Source organism: Lissotriton helveticus, chromosome 3_1 (genome assembly GCF_964261635.1).
Source record: "Lissotriton helveticus chromosome 3_1, aLisHel1.1, whole genome shotgun sequence".
Taxonomy (NCBI): domain Eukaryota; kingdom Metazoa; phylum Chordata; class Amphibia; order Caudata; family Salamandridae; genus Lissotriton; species Lissotriton helveticus.
The window spans coordinates 294,931,747-294,952,765 of record NC_136061.1 but is presented as its reverse complement, the minus strand read 5'-3'; positions in this window follow the sequence as shown (position 1 = coordinate 294,952,765).

Sequence of the window (21,019 nt, the reverse complement as noted above, 5' to 3'; positions counted from 1 at the left end):
CTCTGCTCAAACAGCAACACCCCTGGTGCCAACCAGGAACCGCAAATTCAGCCTACTCTGCACTCGCCAAGCCTGGCCTGTGCCAGAGTGGATAAAGACCCTGAGGACGTCCCCTGGCAATTCTGACCTGGAATCCAGTGCCCAAGGACCCTCCTCGATGACCCAGACAACGCCTGCAGACTCAGAACCAGGGACCCCTCCAACCGCGACCAAGATTTCCCGACGTCCAAAGACACCCCTGCACTCGGCGCCCCCGGCCTCCTGTGCCCAACTCCGGGGTGCCTAACTACCCTCCAAGATCCCAACTTACCCCTCGAAGTGTTGTTCGCTCCAGAAGATCCTCCGTCTCCGAGCCTGCAGCCATTGTTCCCTTTTAAAGATCTCTATTGAGTAACATTGAGCGCCCGACGGCTCAAAAGCACTCTGCACCCAGCCACCTGAGTGCCCCTGGCAGTGCAACCTTTGTCCTATCATACTTCCCCATTTGCCCTAAACAAGTGACCAGGAGCCCAGCTCCCACAGGTGCGTGGCCTGCTAGTGAGCAGCCACCAACCGCAGGTCCCCTGCCTCTCTTAGGATAACATTGGGCCTAACTAGCTCTGCACCCGGCTGACCCTGTGCCGCTGAGGGTGTACCAACTGTACCTACCTGACCCTGGGAGACCCCTGAGTCTATGTCCAGAACCTTAACTCTGCCAGTCGAGTACTTACCTAAAAGCCAATAACTCACTTTTCTTCCATAGTCTAACATTGGAACTGTGGAGTTTTGGAACTTTAAAATATTCACCTAAAATCAGCCGAACAACAAATTCCGATTTACTCACCTGTTATCAGGAGAGACCTCAGTGCTGCACCTTTTAGTCCAGCACAAACCCTGAAAAGGAATTTTAACCGTACTTACCAGTAACCTGAATTTTCTTCCAAAGGAAACCATTGACTGTTTTTCTGTGAAATTTCTTCTAAGTGTCGATTTTTGCAAACTACAAATATTCTTTAAAAATCATACCAACTACCAAAACGTAATTACTTACCTGTTTTAGGTAGAGGTCCCAGTGCTGAACCTAGGAGTCCAGCACTGGATTACAAAAGTAACGTGAACGTACTTTACCTGCAAATTGAATTTTCTTCCATAGGAAACCATTGACTGTTTTTCTGTGAAATTTCTTCTGTCGATTTTTGCAAACTACAAATATTCTTTAAAAATCGTACCAACTACCAAAACGTAATTACTTACTTTGTTTTAGATAGAGGTCCCAGTGCTGAACCTAGGAATCCAGTACTGGATTACAAAAGTAACGTAAACATAATTTAGCTGCAAATTGAATTTCCTTCCAGAGGATAACATTGGTAATTTCAACTGAAAAAGTTTCTAAGTGTCAACTTTAAAAATACAATAATATTCCTTAAAAATCACTACTGTAACCAAAATGCTTTTACTTTACCTTTTACAGCTCGTGTCTCGGGACTGAATCTAGGATCCAGTCCTGTGGTTAGATAATTAATCTACAAAGTAACTAATTGCATTTACCTGAAACTTCCCATTGAGCTCAATGTTGCATTGTGTTTGAAATTGTGTTACCTATTGCAACAAACTGTAACTATCACATTTAAAAAGTCTAATGCCTATTTGAAAAGTATTTAACTAAAGTAACTCATCCTGAGAAAGTATATTTTGATACCTCGTGGGTTCTAAAATAAAACAACTATAACTTTTGATGCAAAACAATTGGCCCAGACTTCAGTTCTTGAGTGTGTGAGACCATTTGCTGACTGAGTGTGTATAACAAATGCTTTACACCGTCCTCTGATACTGTCTTACTGCTCGACTAAGCTACCACTTAAGAGAGTAAGGTTATATCTGACTTTAGCCTCTGCCATACCTCTGGGGACTGTGGACTCCATGCACACTGTACCTTACTTTGGTCCAGTATATACAGAGCCACTTTCCTACACATGGGTAATGTGGTAACACAGGACATACGTTCAGACGACTGAGATGTGAATGCAATACAATCATTGTTTTCAGACTTGAAGTATTATGCTGCTCTTAATGCTGAAGATTTGTATTTACAGTCTGCCAATTATGCAGATTTATTCTGTTATCAACATTATGGGCATCATTTCCTACATTAGACGATTACATTACGTCCTGTTGTTAACTACACACAGTGTGAACATTGCCCTACACCACAGCTTTCCAAACTTTGCATGTTGGGGACACACTTTTTGGAGATGCATCATTTTGAGACACAGTAAGGCAGTGTAGCGAGCCCGAAATACCTAAGGGGAGTTCGAGGGGTTCTCACTCACTTTTTCTGTCTGTCTCTCTCTCTCTCTCTCTCTCTCTGTCTCCCTCTCTTTGTCTCCCTCTCTCTGTCTCCCTCTCTCTGTCTACCTCCTTCTGTCTCTCTCTGTCTGTCTCACTCCCTCTGTCTCCCTCGCTCTGTCACCCTCCTCCCTCTGTCTGTCTCCCTCCCTCTCTCTGTCTCTCTCTGTCTCCCTCTGTTTCCGTCCCTCTGTCTCTGTTCCTCTGTCTCCCTCCCTCTGTCTGTCTCCCTCCCTCTCCCTCCCTCTGCCTCTCTCTCTCTCCCCCTCTGACTCCATCTGTCCGTCTCCCTCCCTCTGTCTCCCGCTCTATCTGTCTCTCTCTGTGTCCCTCCCTCTGTCTCTACATCTCCTTCCCTCTGTCTCTCCCTGACTGTCTCCCTCTGCCTCCCTCCCTCTCTGTCTCCCTCCCTCTCTCTCTGTCTCCCTCCCTCTCTCTCTGTCTCCCTCTCTCTGTCTCTCTCTCTCTCTGTCTCCCTCCCTTGCCCTCCCTCTGTCACCCTCTGTCTCCCTCTCTCTCTCTCCCTCTCCCTCCATCTGTCTCCCACTCTCTCTGTCTCTCTCTGTCTCCCTCCCTCTGTCTGTCTCCCTCTCCTTCCCTCTGTCTCTCACTGACTGTCTCCCTCTGCCTCCCCCTCTCTGTCTCCCCCTCTCTGACTCCCTCCCTCTCTGTCTCCCCCTCTCTCTGTCTCCCTACATCTGTCATCCTCTGTCTCCCTCTCTCTCTCCCTCCCTCTGTCTCCCTCTCCCTCTCTGTCTCCCTCTCTGTCTCCCTCTCCCTCTCCCTCTCAGTCTCTGCCTCTGTCTGTCTGTTCCTGTCTCCCTCTCTTTGTCTCCTTCTCCATCACTGCCTGTCTCTGCCTCTGTCTGTCTGCCCCTGTCCCTGTCTCTGCCTCTATTTGTCTCTGTCTGTCCTTGTCTCTCTCTCTGTCTCTATCTCTGTCTATCCCTGTCTCCCTCACTCTCTCTGCCTCCCTCACTCTCCCGCTGTCTCCCTCCCTCTTTCTATCTCTCTCCCTCCCTCTCCCTCACTCTGTCTCACTCACTCAGTCTGTCTCCCTCTCTCTCTCTCTCTCTCTCTGTCTACCTCTCTCTGTCTTTCTTCCTCTTTCTCTCTCTCTCTACCTCTCTGTCTCCCTTCCTCTCTCTCTCCCTCTCCCTCTGTCTCCCTCCCTCCCTCTCTCTGCCTCTGTCTTCCTCCCTCTTGTCTGTCTCCCTCCCTCTCTGTCTCTCTCTCTCTCTCTCTGTCTCCCTCCCTTTCCCTCGCTCTGTCACCCTCTGTCTCCTCTATCTATCTCCCTCTATCTGTCTCCCTCCCTCTGTCTCCATCCCTCTGTCGCCCTTCTCCCTCTGTCTGTCTCCCTCCCTCTCCCTCCCTCTCCCTCTCTCTCTCTCTCCCCCTCTGACTCCATCTGTCCGTCTCCCTCCCTCTGTCTCCCGCTCTATCTGTCTCTCTCTATGTCCCTCCCTCTGTCTCTACATCTCCTTCCCTCTGTCTCTCCCTGACTGTCTCCCTCTGCCTCCCTCCCTCTCTGTCTCCCTCCCTCTCTCTCTGTCTCCCTCCCTCTCTCTCTGTCTCCCTCTCTCTCTCTGTCTCCCTCTCTCTGTCTCTCTCTCTCTCTGTCTCCCTCCCTTGCCCTCCCTCTGTCACCCTCTGTCTCCCTCTCTCTCTCTCCCTCTCCCTCCATCTGTCTCCCGCTCTCTCTGTCTCTCTCTGTCTCCCTCCCTCTGTCTGTCTCCCTCTCCTTCCCTCTGTCTCTCACTGACTGTCTCCCTATGCCTCCCCCTCTCTGTCTCCCCCTCTCTGACTCCCTCCCTCTCTGTCTCCCCCTCTCTCTGTCTCCCTACCTCTGTCATCCTCTGTCTCCCTCTCTCCCTCCCTCTGTCTCCCTCTCCTTCTCTGTCTCCCTCTCCCTCTCCCTCTCTGTCTCAGTCTCTGCCTAAATCTGTCTGTCCCTGTCTGTCTGTCCCTGTCTCCCTCTCTTTGTCTCCTTCTCCATCACTGCCTGTCTCTGCCTCTGTCTGTCTGCCCCTGTCCCTGTCTCTGCCTCTATTTGTCTCTGTCTGTCCTTGTCTCTCTCTCTGTCTCTATCTCTGTCTATCCCTGTCTCCCTCCCTCTCTCTGCCTCCCTCACTCTCCCGCTGTCTCCCTCCCTCTTTCTATCTCTCTCCCTCCCTCTCCCTCACTCTGTCTCACTCACTCAGTCTGTCTCCCTCTCTCTCTCTCTCTGTCTACCTCTCTCTGTCTTTCTTCCTCTCTCTCTCTCTCTCTCTGTCTACCTCTCTGTCTCCCTTCCTCTCTCTCTCCCTCTCCCTCTGTCTCCCTCCCTCCCTCTCTCTGCCTCTGTCTTCCTCCCTCTTGTCTGTCTCCCTCCCTCTCTGTCTCTCTCTCTCTCTCTGTCTCCCTCCCTTTCCCTCGCTCTGTCACCCTCTGTCCCCTCTATCTATCTCCCTCTATCTGTCTCCCTCCCTCTGTCTCCATCCCTCTGTCGCCCTTCTCCCTCTGTCTGTCTCCCTCCCTCCTCCTGTCTCCCTCTGTCTCCCTCTCTCTGTCTCCGTCTCTCTCTGTCTTCCTCCCTCTATCTCCCTCTTTTCCCCTCCCTCTGCCTGTCACCCTCTGTCACCTCACCCCAGCTTACAGGGCACATATATCTGGATTTACGTTGTTACAACGCGTGTTTTTACTACGCATGCCTTTACAACGCAGGATTTACAACGCAAGTCGTTACAACAACTTGCGTTGGGGGGATGCTGGATAGTGAATAGTTTAATTTACTATTCCAACTCCAGTCCCCGTGGATAGTAGGGAAGGTGTTGGATAGTAAATTAAACTATTACCTATCCTAGAGCGCCCCCCAGCGCAATTCGTTGTAATGACTTGCGTTGAAAAACCTGAGTTGTAAAGTCACTGCGTGGTAAAAGTTGCGTCGTGAAGGATGTTTCCCCATATATCTATATCATAGACTACTTCGACTCCAAATTCTCCTCTTCAAAACTCGTTCACTCACCCACCATCTTCTGAGACTTGACAAGCATCCCTCAAGTGCATTTCTAGGTAAATAAACATCCCGCCAAATTCACATTTTAGTGCTTCTCCACTGACATGGCACCTTCCTAAAGGATCTGGATTCCAACTTTATAACAGCCCCCTCTCATCCGCCCCATATTGTGTATGGTGACTTCATCTTGGATCGTAACAGACCACACTATTCATCTACTCTTACTGGACAACTCAATATCCAGAACACACAGGCTGCCCTCACATTTTCAAGGAAATATTTTCAATATCATACTAATCCTTAATCCGCCACATCACCCAATATAAAGTCCTCTCATCTGACCGCTCCTTAACTCACATGCTTTATGCTTGTGAACATATGCACCCGAGTACTTCGCAGGTCTTTAACAGACCATTTACATGTTAATGGGGCTTTGTTGTGAATCGTCAGCCCCATAGAGCAGAGTGTCTCGGAGTCCGCGCTGCTGCGCAGACTCCGAGACACTCTTTAAAAGGAATGCCTCTTAATTTTAGCAGCAGTTATGTGCTAAGTGCCCTGTCATCCTGCGACACACCCACCACTTGCAGGCGACACAGTACTGCACAGCTTTCTAAACTTTTCATGTTGGGGACACACTTTTTGGAGATGCATCATTTTGAGACACAGTAAGGCAGTGTAGCGAGCGTGCGTAGCGTAGCGAGCCCGAAACACCTAAGGGGAGTTCGAGGGGTTCTCACTCACTTTGTCTGTCTGTCTCTCTCTCTCTCTCTCTCTCTCTCTGTCTACCTCTCTCTGTCTCCCTCTCTCTGTCTACCTCTATCTGTCCCTCTCTGTCTGTCTCACTCCCTCTGTCTCCCTCCGTCACCCTCCTCCCTCTGTCTGTCTCACTCCCTCTGTCTGTCTCTCTCTGTCTCCCACTCTCTGTCTCCCTCTGTTTCCGTCCCTCTGTCTCTGTTCCTCTTTCTCCCTCCCTCTGTCTGTCTCCCTCCCTCTCCCTCCCTCTCTCTCTCGCTCTCTCCCCCTCTGTCTCCCTCTGTCTGTCTCCCTCCCTCTGTCTCCCGCTCCATCTGTCTCTCTCTGTGTCCCTCCCTCTGTCTCTACATCTCCTTCCCTCTGTCTCTCCCTGACTGTCTCCCTCTGCCTCCCTCCCTCTCTGTCTCCCTCCCTCTCTCTCTGTCTCCCTCTCTCTGTCTCTCTCTCTCTCTGTCTCCCTCTCTTTCCCTCCATCTGTCACCCTCTGTCTCCCTCTCTCTTTCTCCCTCTCCCTCCCTCTGTCTCCCGCTCTCTGTCTCTCTCTGTCTCCCGCCCTCTGTCTGTCTCCCTCCCTCTCCCTCCCTCTGTCTCTCTCTCTCGCTCTCTCCCCCTCTGTCTCCCTTTGTCTGTCTCCCTCCCTCTGTCTCCCGCTCTATCTGTCTCTCTCTGTGTCCCTCCCTCTGTCTCTACATCTCCTTCCCTCTGTCTCTCACTGACTGTCTCCCTCTGCCTCCCCCCTCTCTGTCTCCCCCTCTCTGTCTCCCTCCCTCTCTGTCTCCCCCTCTCTCTGTCTCCCTCCCTCTGTCATCCTCTGTCTCCCTCTCTGTCTCCCTCCCTCTGTCTTCCTCTCCCTCTCTGTCTCCCTCTCCCTCTCTGTCTCCCTCTCCCTCTCCCTCTCTGTCTCAGTCTCTGCCTCAATCTGTCTGTCCCTGTCTGTCTGTCCCTGTCTCCCTCTCTTTGTCTCCTTCTCCATCACTGCCTGTCTCTGCCTCTGTCTGTCTGCCCCTGTCCCTGTCTCTGCCTCTATTTGTCTGTTTGTCCTTGTCTCTCTCTCTGTCTCTATCTCTGTCTGTCTCTGTCTCCCTCCCTCTCTCTGCCTCCCTCACTCTCCCGCTGTCTCCCTCCCTCTTTCTATCTCTTTCCCTCTCTCTCCCTCCCTCTCCCTCCCTCTGTCTCACTCACTCAGTCTATCTCCCTCCTCTCTCTCTCTCTCTGTCTGCCTCTCTCTGTCTTTCTTCCTCTCTCTCTCTCTCTCTCTCTCTCTCTCTCTCTCTGTCTACCTCTCGGTCTCCCTTCCTCTCTCTCTCCCTCTCTCTCTCTCTCTGTCTCCCTCCCTTTCCCTCGCTCTGTCACCCTCTGTCTCCTCTATCTATCTCCCTCTATCTGTCTCCCTCCCTCCTTCTGTCTCCCTCTGTCTCCCTCTCTCTGTCTCCCTCTCTCTCTGTCTTCCTCCCTCTATCTCCCTCTTTTCCCCTCCCTCTGCCTGTCACCCTCTGTCACCTCACCCCAGCTTACAGGGCACATATATCTATATCATAGACTGCTTCGACTCCAAATTCTCCTCTTCAAAACTTGTTCACTCACCCACCATCTTCTGAGACTTGACAAGCATCCCTTAAGTGCATTTCTAGGTAAATAAACACCCCGCCAAATTCACCTTTTAGTGCTTCACCACTGACATGGCACCTTCCTCAAGGACCTGGATTCCAACTTTATAACAGCCCGCTCTCATCCGCCCCATATTGTGTTTGGTGACTTCATCTTGGATCGTAACAGACCACACTATTCATCTACTCTTACTGGACAACTCAATATCCAGAACAAACAGGCTGCCCTCACATTTTCAAGGAAATATTTTCAATATCATTCTAATCCTTAATCCACCCCATCACCCAATATAAAGTCCTCTCATCTGACCGCTCCTTAACTCACATGCTTTATGCTTGTGAACATATGCACCCGAGTACTTCGCAGGTCTTTAACAGACCATTTACATGTTAATGGGGCTTTGTTGTGAATCATCAGCCCCATAGAGCAGAGTGTCTCGGAGTCCGCGCTGCTGCGCAGACTCCGAGACACTCTTTAAAAGGAATGCCTCTTAATTTTAGCAGCAGTTATGTGCTAAGTGCCCTGTCATCCTGCGACACACCCACCACTTGCAGGCGACACAGTACTGTGTCGGGACACATAGTTTGGAAAGCTCTGCCCTACACCATTAAAAGGAAGTTTGAAAACACTTAGAAATAAATTTACATACTTCACTGATTCCTATTATTTTAAATTAAATGTTCCTTCGACTTCCAAAGTCATGTTGACCCATACCAAATTAATTTATTTAAATTCTTTCAGCCATGATCTGTCAGTCAGGGGTTATGATCACTGGAAGGCCACCATTGATTTGAAATCAATCTGGGGTTCTAAGAAATGGCAGGTGCGAGGAACTGAAGCCTTACATCGTGCCTGTCTCATCCCAGCACAAATTTTGTTTTTAAATGAAACAGTGTACCAGACAACTTGTTTTGGTTTGGCAACTGCAAAAAAGTTAAATGCCCCTGCCATTCCCTCTTTAGCTGAGTATAATAATTGGCGCACTTACACAAATTATACCATTGATGCCTTACAATCTTTGTTTCAAAATAACATGTTTAATGCATCTGAGATGGATCTTTTGGGTTGGCAACTTTGGCAAACAAACTCTAATGCCTGCCAACTCCATTTTCATAACACTAGTTCAGGTTATAAGCAAGACAGACCCGACCCAAGATTTCCAGATACACATTCGGTAACAACCTATTCGGTTGGAAAGTTATGTCAACAGTGGTTGCAGCACTCTACACTATCGTCCGTTAAACAACACTTATTGTTATTGTCCAATAATACTAATTTGGCCAACTTTGTCTTGGGACCCAGGGTTCCTAGAGCAAAGTAATTAATTTACGCAGCTTACAATGAAATGTGGAAACTTTCACAGATTGAAGCAGCGTCCTGTCTGCGGGAAATTGACCAGGTAAACTTAGAAAACGTTCTTGCTGTTGTTGACAATACAATTAACACACTGACTTCCCGTATTTACACATTGGATAATATTGTTTTTTCTGTTCTTGATATTGTACACAAAGATGTGTCTTTGTTGTATCATGGTCAAAATCAATTGCATTCTATGATGCAATTTGCATGGACTTTGCAAACTCTGAAAATGGAAAAAGTACCATGGGATTATTTAAATGCGTCTGCTTTATTTTTGCCATTTAATTTAACTGACAAACAGCAGTTTATGTCCATGAAAGATGCAATCTACACTCTTCTACAGATAGAAAAAAAAGACTGTTTGCCTTTCTCTGTGGCAGAGACTGACTCTGCTGTCTGGCTCATCCATGGAGTTATATCTTTACCTTTCTCTTTGTTTCAATTCAGCTCTTGTATGAAACATTACCCGCTAGGCCGCTTTGAATCCCTGGGTAGCACTTTTCTGCATGAATTATGGTCTTTGCCTTTCACATGACGATGCTAACGGGATGACAAGGAGGTAAACCTTACGGGGGAGGACTGTGGTTCTACAGTAGGTCATGCCCTTGTTTATAAAAACATAAAGTTACACAGGGCTTGTAATGTGTCGGCTCCGAACCTTGCTTGTGTTTTACAAGGTATTCCAGTGCCCGCAATAACTCCCACATTCACTTCGCTTACTAACGGTAGTTATCTTATTTTAAATAACCAAGAATGCTGCGGTTTGCTTGCTGGAATACCGTACATTGTAACGGTTTCACAGCGCGTTATGTGCTGTAAAAATTAGATTTTTCCTCCCCCACGTGGGAAGCTCGGTAGCTCAATTTGGCCTTCCATACTAACTTTGAAAACAGATTTCAACTAGTTGAGCAGACTAAAAGCTCTTTTATTCCAACAAGAAGTCTCCCTTACTGCCTTGCGCGAGACCTGCAGGTGGCTAGCACCGCTAAGGAAATTCAAACGCTTTTGAACACTAGCCTCAAACTACATTTTGGGGAGCTAATACATCGCATTTTGAATGTGTCTCATACTCAAGGCCTTGCACATTTTTTTTTAAAGCTGTCAGCTCTGGCCTTGTGACTTCTTTTCAAACATTATTTGGTGGTATACTTGCATTCATTCATTTTATCTTTTCCAGCGTCTTTGGAGGATTCCCTTTAATACTGGCATTAGCTGCTGGAATCCTGCTTCTACTGTGTCTGCTGCGCAATGGCTGCTCCTCTTGTAGTGTTACACAGACCAGACCTGCTGCAATTGCTCCTTGACTGTATGGGTCGTCCTTCCGCTTTGCATACTTCACTTACTTGTAAGTGTAACCAGTATTTTCTTGCTTACGATGTCCGTTGGATTTATGCCTCTCCAATACGTCATGTTCAGACCCAGATTTTGACCAGTTAATGGGTCCCTTAGTGTCCCATGAGCAGGACTGGTCTGGGATTGACCTTATGGCATGTGCGGCTGCACTTGAAGTCTTGGCTAAATGGGATATCTGTGAGGCTACACAGAATCTCCTACTTCAAAGATACATCGAATAACAAGCAAGTTATCAGGCAATGCTCATGGAGGCACCTGACTATGAGGAACACACTTGTTCATTCAGCTTGCTGAATTGGATGGCATCCCTTTTGTCTTCTAACGATAATGATGTCCTTTTGTAGGGTGATGCATTATTTTGCTCATATACTCTGATGGATTAACCTCGCAAATGCAATCTTGCAGGCTCTTACATTATGGATGTCTCCCTTCAAGAGATTTATTTCCATAAACGTTTTTTTTCACTCCCTTCTTTGCACTCTTCTTTATGTTTTTACAAAATGATGACGCTTTTGAACTCTGCTCGCACTAATTTGAACTCTGTTTTCGTCCTATGTCTACATTCTATGGACTTACCAGGGGGAGGGTGTAGTATGGATAGCGGGTTCATTGTCGACATTGCTAAGTTAGCATGAGCTTCGCTACCATGAGGCTGCTTCTGCGCACAACACTAAATGCCTTTTTTTGCAAGACTGTTTGCGCCCTTTTCACATGAGAACTGTCTGCTTTTCACATTCTCTGCTGTGCTCTGAGGTTTAGTCTGCACACGAAGTACAAGGTCGATAAACTATGCCCCTTGTTATTCTTTTCTGGTCAGTCCCTAGCACCTAGACATAACATGATACACAGCGGCACTACTGAAAATCGTATGCTTTAATATTGCAAGCTAAGCATGTTGTTCACACACTTGGAGAGGAACCTTTCCAGAGAGAAGAGCTGTGCTTGTCCTGAGATGTAAACCTTTCATCTAGGCCTTGAGGTATGGGGTCTGCTGACAAAGCCCAGAGGTCTTATTTTTTATAATAAACTATATCTTAGCACGGGGAGGGTGGTCAGGAATTGTAGTCCTTTTCCACTGTGTTTATAAAATGATATCCCCGTTTGTATTCTATGGAATTGTGACAATGCTGACAATATTGTTTCTATGCATTTTGCTGCTAGTAACGGCATGTGTACTGTACCATAGAGCGCGTTAGTTAAAATATACATTTTAAACTATACCATGACTCTGAATACTCTTATTGTGGACAAGTAAGATTGAGTGAGCAAAAGAGTTGTCTTGCTCCCACGATTCATGAGAGAGTCTGGAGTGTCGTGTTCTGAGTTGTCTAATCATTGGTAGCTTCGCTGTTGGTCGGAGAACGAATGAGACACTATTGCTAGTTGGTTTTTGGGATTTTGGGTACTGAGGTGATAGGTTGGTACACCACTATCCATTGAGGTCCTGGTTTCCTACGCATCGTTCTGTATATGTGCAGGATCCCCGCAACACAGTGATCAATGATTTTCTTGTTAATAAATTAGGGATAAACATTACTCTGTCTCCTAGGTGGATTCTTTTAGGGATCCATGACGAATTAGTGTTATCCAATGTTGAACCTTTCATGTTTATAGCTATGGCTGTTTATCGGATCTGTCTGACTTCTGCCTGGCTTGACCCTTCCCCCCCTTTGTTCCATAAACTGTTTACATGCCTAAGTTCGATTTATCACCTCGAAATGGCTATCTACTCCCGAAATTAACATGAAGGATCGGGAAATAATGTCAAGCGCTGTAGTTCCTGCTAACCCACGCTTATTTAGGGGGGTAGAACTCGCTGTTTCTTAGTGGTTGTTTGGCTGTCTGTGACAGAGACAGCTAGCTCCATGTGCGAACTCCGGGGAAAGCCTCAGCACGAGGGTGTTCTAGGGGTGAAGCGCGGTGCGATCTAGCCCGTGTATATTTTTTAAAACTTGATGCGTGATTAAAGTGCTTTTAAAACTAACTGTGAAGTGTTTTCATTGGTCTTTATTCTGCACCTTTTAGCCTGTTAATTTAAACCCTACCTGCTCCTTGATCCCGCCCCGGTCCGCCGCGTCCATTGTGGGTGTTTGAGCGGAGGGTGAGGAATCTATCACTTCCGGCATCCCCAGCGCTCCGGTTAGCGCTCTAGTTCCTGCTAACCCACGCTTATTTAGGGGGGTAGAACTCGCTGTTGCTTAGTGGTTGTTTGGCTGTCTGTGGCAGAGACAGCTAGCTCCGTGTGCGAACTCCAGGGAAAGCCTCAGCACGAGGGTGTTCTAGGGGTGAAGCGCGGTGCGATCTAGCCCGTGTATATTTTTAAAAACTTGATGCGTGATTAAAGTGCTTTTAAAACTAACTGTGAAGTGTTTACATTGGTCTTTATTCTGCACCTTTTAGCCTGTTAATTTAAACCCTACCGGCTCCTTGATCCCGCCCCAGTCTGTCGCGTCCATTGTGGGCGTTTGAGCGGAGGGTGAGGAATCTATCACTTCTGGCATCCCCAGCGCTCGGGTTAGCGCTCTAGTTCCTGCTAACCCACGCTTATTTAGGGGGGTAGAACTCGCTGTTGCTTAGTGGTTGTTTGGCTGTCTGTGGCAGAGACAGCTAGCTCCGTGTGCGAACTCCGGGGAAAGCCTCAGCACGAGGGTGTTCTAGGGGTGAAGCGCGGTGCGATCTAGCCCGTGTATATTTTTTAAAACTTGATGCGTGATTAAAGTGCTTTTAAAACTAACTGTGAAGTGTTTACATTGGTCTTTATTCTGCACCTTTTAGCCTGTTAATTTAAACCCTACCTGCTCCTTGATCCCGCCCCGGTCCGCCGCGTCCATTGTGGGCGTTTGAGCGGAGGGTGAGGAATCTATCACTTCCGGCATCCCCAGCGCTCGGGTTAGCGCTCTAGTTCTTACGTACCCTCCTCTATTTCCGGAGGATGGGTCAGCATTCGCGCATCGGACTCGTGCAGCGGGCGCGCCGACTGCACCCCGAAGGCGCGCACAAGGCAAGCCCGTCTGCGCCCGTCCACGACCTGCCGCGTCCAGGGGCCATACCCCCTGTGTCAGCACCCTTGGAACGGGTAAGAACATTGCGATATTCGAGGGAAGAACTAGTTGTACTCCGTCGTTTGCCTAAAGCTGACTGTATATCGTGTATGCTACCTGATTGTATGTCCTATAAGTGTAGAGGCTGCAACTTTCTCCCCAGTATTGATCTGGCTGGGACGAAGGGGGAAGACCAACTGTCTATGTACTTATTGAACTGCCGCTCTTTCAAAAAACATTGCCTGAATATTTGACCTTCTCATCGACTATCACCCTGACGTGTTATTTCTTACGGAAACTTGGCTTGATGAGGCCGCCGCCCCTGACATTCGGGAAGCCCTTCCACCTTCATATGGTCTCATTAGAATTGACAGAGGTTTCCAAAAAGGTGGGGGCATAGCGATTGCGTATAAAACCGACCTTGAGTGCTCTCTACAGCAGGTATCGATTAGCTCCTATGAGGCGGGCCTCTTTTCCATCAAAGTATCCTCAGAGTGTACTATTATGGGCTACCTTATTTACCGCCCTCCAGGGGGGTCGTCACAATTTGTGGATAATCTCCTTGAAACGGTGATACAGCCTGCACTAAGGTATAATAGATTCCTCATAGTAGGGGATCTCAATTTACATTTTGAAGATCTTGACTGCGCGGAAGCACAATCTGTAATCAGCTCTCTTAAAGCCCTGGCGTTTAAGTTATTGGACGTAAGGCCAACCCATCAAGCGGGGCATCTGCTTGATCCCATCTTTGCGAACTGGGAAGATATCAAAGTATCTACCCCAGTTAAGATACTATGGTCAGACCATTACCTTGTCCCGTTTAGTGTGCAGGGCGTGTACAGAAGGGATAAACCTAAGCGTCTACCTTTTCATAGACGTAGGAACTGGAGGAAATTTAATCAGGAGACATTTGATGCTGCCCTTAATGAGGAAATACCTCCACGGAGTCAAACTCTCAGGGGAGCCTGGAAGGAGTTTGAGGATTGGATAACTAAGGCCCTAGATAAGGCTGCTCCTTGGACCCAAAAAGCTTCTGCACGTGGGTCTAGATCTGCCCCGTGTACAACGAGGAGTTGTGCGCAGCTAAGGCCAAATGTAAGGTTCTTGAACGCCAATGGCGGAAAAGCTATGCTATAACTCACAAAGAATCTTACAGGAATGGCCTTAGGGCGTATCATAAACTGATCAGAAAGGCGAAAAGGGACCATATTAAAGAGAGGATTGAGAATTCGGATAACTCATCTAAAGAGCTCTTTCTAATATATAAGGAACTTACATCCCTCTCGGCGACTGTGACTGAAGATCCCCCCTCTGTTGAGATCTGCGAAAACATAGGGGATTACTTTGTATGTAAAGTGGAAAAGATCTATGAATCTTTTCAACAGAGTACTACAGTAGCCACCCCAGCTAGGGTTGCCTATGATGTACCCAGAGAGAGTTGCACCCTTGAGGAATTCAGGGTTCCTCCACGGGAGGAATTGATAAATACCATCTTAGGGATCCAATCTGGTTCTCCTACAGATGTCGCCCCTGCCAAGATCCTTAGAAACCACCTACAGCTACTGGGCGACCATATAGGCAATCTAGTCACTTTATCATTTCAAGAAAGTCGGGTGCCTGAGGAATGGAAGTTGGCCCAGGTCGTTCCGATTAAAAAGAAAGCTAGTGTGAGTATGACCCAGCTAGATAACCTCCGTCCCATATCTCTTCTGCCTTTCTGTGCTAAGGTAGGTGAGAAAGTGGTGAACAACCAACTGGTCAGCTTTGTGGAGGATAACCTCCTTCTCCACTCCTCCCAATCGGGTTTTAGGGCGAAGTATTCTACGGAGACTGCTCTCCTCTTTTCCACTGAACTGCTTCGCCGTAAAGCTGATGATGGTCACACTGCAGCGCTAATCTTATTGGACCTGAGTGCGGCTTTTGACACCGTGTCGCACTCGGGTCTTCTTGCACGCCTTAGTGAGATGGGAGTAGTGGGCCGGGCCCACGATTGGATTAGCTCTTTTCTGGCGGACAGGAAATTTCAAGTTCACTGCCCCCCATATAAATCCAGACCAAGATCTCTTAGACAAGGGGTTCCGCAGGGCTCTATATTGAGCCCTACACTGTTCAATGTATACATGGAGCCCCTTGCAAGATTAGTGGAGTCCTATGGGGTGGATATTGTCTCGTACGCAGATGATACCCAACTGGTGATTACGCTATCTCATGACCCAGTTGGGGCAGCAGAGAATTTCTCCTCCTGTCTTGTAGCGCTTGCTGGCTGGATGAAGGGCAATTGTTTGTGCCTCAATGGCAACAAGACGGAACTTCTTATCATCGGTCCGTCTCCGTCTGTATGGACCTCAGCTTGGTGGCCAGCTGACTTGGGTACTATGCCCACTCCATCCGCCACGGTGAAAAATCTGGGGGTTATTTTAGATTCTAATCTCTCTTATACCCAACATGTGAGGAGTGTAGTTGGGAAATGTTATGGCACACTCAAGGTGCTTCGCAAGATCTTAGACCTTTTCCCGTTTAAAGCTAGGAAATCCCTAGTGCATGCCCTAGTCACCCCTCACCTTGACTATGGGAACTCACTGCTATGTGGGCTTAGTAAAAAGGGCCTGAGCCAACTGCAATGTGTCCAGAATGCGGCGGCCAGGCTAGTACTGAAAATGCCTAGGAGATCATCTGGTAAGCGGGCACTTCACACCTTACACTGGCTTCCCATGCAAGAACGCATTCGGTTTAAAACTTTGTGTATTACCCACCGCATTGCTCAGGGCAGTGGCCCCTCCTATCTCCAGAAGATGATGACCATATACCGTCCTAGACGGTCGCTGAGATCTTTGGGGAGCATGCAGATGGTGGTCCCCCGCATTCGTCGCGCTCGGATGGGAGGGAGATCCTTTAGGTTCCTCGCCAGCAAATACTGGAACGAACTCCCACTCGATTTCCGGATGGAACCTTCAGAATCTCGTTTCAGGCTGAAACTGAAAACTTACTTATTTCCCAAGGTCTAGTTGCCTGCTGCCTTGTGTCCTCTCCCCTCGGGGCTGTTGGACTTTCATTTCGGAGTTCTGTCGGTATGCATCCACAGAGCGGGGACGCACTGTTTTTCTGTGTAACCAGGCGCTTAATAAATGTTTTTATTATTATTATTATTAAGAGTCTGGCTTCCTTTTAGTAACTTGGAACTACAAAACATCACTGGGCTTGTGGAGCATACCTAGTTGAGTTGAGGTAGTTGGGGCTGCCTATAGTGGCGGTGTCTACAGTGAAAGATACTTTTTATTTCTCTTTTTGTCTGTATTTGTTTTCCTTTAGTTAAGAATTGTATGAATTTTATATCTCAATGGAAAATGTCTGTTTGGGGGATTCGTTAATTATGTATATTATCCTGGTATAAAATCAAATAAAGAAGAAAAAAAAGTAATTTTATCAAGGTCTCACAAATTACTTCCACTCCTAGTAGAGCAGGTGTTGCTGCAACTCTGTATGAGTGAAGGGTCCCTGTGTTAAGATCTAGAGGATCAAACTCCACCCACAAGCAAAATATTTCAAAGGGTATGCAGCATGTACATTTATAACGAGCTACCTCACCCCCTGCGTTAGGAAAACCACTGGCAAAGAGTTGTTGCGTAAGTGATGTCCTAAAAGTTAGTCCTATCAGAATAAGTTGCTACACCATTGTAAACAAATTAAAAACTTGAGATTCAAAACTGAAATTGAATGGGAATTTACCTTTTATAAGTCAAACACCTTACAAACCATAAGAAAGGGAGCATGTACAAGGCTGGCTTAGTATATGGTGCATACTTAAAGGAGTGATGCATCTTGCACTAATACAGGCAACTCTTATGGTGATTTTAGTGGTCATTGATAACCTTAGGCTCTTAAAGTGGTAGCTGTGGAGAGCCACCTTCAGGCTTGTCTTGAAGCTGTGTAAAGCAGCTTGTTTTCCACATTTAATCAATAATGAAGATTAGATCAAAAAGAGCCACATAGTATTTATAAACATAATTCATTTTTTACACAACACAATTACTATCACATAGCTGGAGATACCAATAATACACATGAAAATACTTAAAAGAAATCAGGTAAGTAGCACAAATATACATTGGTCTCCAGGGGGAGACCAAACCATATACTAAAGGAGTGGAATGAGAACTGCAAGGAAGTACAGGACTTGGACCAGAAGACTCAGTGGAGCTGTGGGAACAATGAACCACTCAAGGTAAGTACCCAGAAACCCCATGGAGGCTGTGTGCAGAGTGGAAACACAGCTGCGTGCCCAATGGAAGTCAATGGAGAAGTCGCTGTTGCAGTTTTAAAGAAAAATGACCCTTCCCAGCGCCCCCCGAAGAAACCCTTTGGAGGATGGAAAGTTGGAGAGCCCCAGGAACCAGGTTACCTGCACCAGGGAATCTGGGTGTATAGGGGTGAAGTGACATCAAACCTCCTGTAGATGACAATTGAAGGTTTGGGAAGAAAGGCCTCTGGAGAAGTCTCTGAAGATGTGCGATGGAATCCAAGGGTGGATTCTGGAAGAGGGGAACCTGCAAGCAGAGGGGCAGAGTCTATGCCACTCAAAGATGACCAGGAGTTATGGAAGCACAATGCCAACCCTTGGCAGGGAACTCAGGAGAGTTGATGAGGACCTTATCGCTACAGCTGTGGGGACCAGGCAATGCAATGGAAGACCATGAGCCAAACACGAACTGTCCCACGTTGGATGTTGGTGTCTAGGTAGTTGGTGTCTGGCACGAGCACCAACAAGCCTTGGTATCTGCAACTGGTGTGGGAGATGAAAAGATGCAATAATTAAGACCAGCAAAGTCCAAGGGACTCGCCAAGTGCAGGAAAGTCAGAGCAGGCCCCAGGCAAGCAAGGGAGCTGACTAAAGCTGGAAATGACCCTCGAGAGGACCCACAAGCTGAAGTCATAGGAGTCTCAAGAGGACCTTGAGCAGCTCACCAAATATGGAAGCCTGCGGTGCAAGGGTTACAGTGAGGATGCTGACAATCAAGGGATATGGTGCTGGAGGCTGGAGCGTCTTGTAGCCCGAAGATCTCTGGAGTGTAGAGCCAACAAGCCTTGGCAGTGGCAAATTAGGTATGGTGCACAGGGGTTTGGTACCAGCAGCTCCAATGAAGGATACTGTCCTCCAAATTGCAGGGAAGACAGACCAGGCCTCTGGAGAGCTGCAAAACTACCACCTGTGGGGGGGCGGAGATTGCATGGCCTAAAGATGGCCGCTAATTAAGTCAGCTCCGCAAGCTGCCACACCTACCCGTCAAGTATCAGTCGATATTCATTGATTCTCTCACTGGAAGGTCTGTGCACACAAAGCCTTATCGACGGTGCCCTAATTGCTGAAGGAACGGGGTCGATTGATGCAGCTGGTCCACAGCTATTGCTCGGAATGCTACTCTCCCCTGCGCTGAGTGACGCCGCGGCCGACAAGGGCGGTGCTTCCTACTGGGTAGCGACTACCCCATTACCCGGCCCTCGCGCGCTTCGGCCTGAAGAGGTGACTGGACTTTCTGTACAGTGGCGCTCCTCCTAGACAGTGCACAGAGCCACAACACACAGCCTAAGCTGAACTTTGAGAAGTGAAAGACCAAGCATAGAGAAGATGCTGCGGAATCTGCTGCGTCTGAGTCTGACGCATTAACAGAAGACCCCATTGGTGACATCAAAACAATCCTTGCGTCCATGCAGAAGGGTTTGTCGGCGATTGATGCGAAAATAGACACCTTGTCCTATAGAATGGATTGCATGTCCGAGAGGGTGGACAAGCATGCAGAACGACTCGATATGGCCGAACGAAGGATCACCGAAACTGAGGAGGTCCAAACTAACTCTAACAGCGCACAGAAACAGATGGAGAAGATCCTGTTCACTTTGCAGGACAGAGCTGAGGATTTGGAGGCCAGATCGAGGTGCAGTAATCTGCGCATTATAGGACTTCCTGAGTCCACTGGAACAGGCAACATGGAGGTCTTCACAGAAACACTGCTCACTACTCTGCTGGGTGCCGCCACCTTTTCCCCCATGTTCGTTGTGGAGCATGTTCACCGAACGCTGGGGCATAAGCCTCCCCGGGTCCCCTCCAAGGCCTGTCATAGTGAAGCTGCTGAACTATAGAGACAGAGATGCGGCGCTGAGAAAGGCAAGAGAACTGGGAAATCTACAATATGAGGGCTCCTCTCTCTCTTTGTCCCCGGACTTCACCCTCAGAGTCCAGGAGGCCAGGAAGCAATTTGCGCGACTGAAACACAAGCTGAGGGAGCATAGTGTGGAATATGCTCTGCGTTGATTTTCTCTGATTCTCAGTCCCTCCAAAAAGCCCTCAAAGACTGGGACAGTCTTGACAAGCGTAGGAAAGACCAGACAAGGACGATTGAGTGGATGGTGCGGGTGGGGGACTCGATGACAACGACTAAAGATAAAAGCGGGAAAATAGTTCCTAGCATTGGCCCTCCCTCACGTGAGGACTATCTGAAGGGGTCTGAGGGGAACTACAACAGAAAATAGATCTCGAAGATTGACAGGTAACATACGAGTGGTGCTAGTGACTGAATGTTAAGTTGAAGGTCGCTTGGTAGAATTTTGTTAGTAAGAATGGTTATTCTTGTTTTTCAGATTTACTCTTCATGTGGTCCTGAAGATAATCCCCGCATTTGAGGGGATTTGAAATGCGTTGACCCCTTTGTTTGTTTGATTTTTGCTAGGCCAATCATTTATATGTGTTTGTATTTTGAAATAATTCATGATGGACTAATGTCTGACAACTTAATATAGTGGACAATTAACTATGCGATAGTTGCCCCGCCTGACCAAAAATATAAACCAATAGGTGAAGCACACTCACACACTGTTTCCTTATTCTTTTTCCTTCCTTCTTTTTCTATATTGTACTATACATGTTTGTTATGAATGTGACACAGATTGTTAGTGGTATGAATTCAAGTTGAATGTATGTTTCTTCTTTTTTCAACAAAATATTTTATTTCTATTCACTGTCTTCTTGTACATACTTCCACATAGAATTTGTAAATAGGAGCTCCCGTTGTAAATATTATGATTCTAATTGTTAGATTATAAATAATTGTGAAAAACATCTAAATTTTTGAAAAGTAACTATAAAAGATGAATAAAGGAACTATTTGAGATTAAACCAGGACTGAACGTGTGGTCCGTGCGGGACAGTTGTGTCTTCATTGTTCTGCTTAATTAGAAAAAACGGTATACACCCGTTACGACGCAACTTTTACTCCGCACTACCATTACAACGCGGGCATTACAACGCATGACATTACAACGCATTGCGCTGGGGGGCGCTCTAGGATAAGAGGTAAGTTTAATTTACTATCCAACACCTTCCCTAGGGTCCACGGGGACTGGAGTTAGAATAGTAAATTATACTTACCACTATCCAGCACCCCAAAGCGCTATGCGTTGTAACGGTATTCGTTGTAAATACCGCGTTGTAATGGTATGCGGAGTAAAAGTATGCGTTGTAACGTCATACATCCAGAAAAAACATTGAGCAGTACTGGCATTTTGTTTTGTTGATCATTATTGTGGCGTA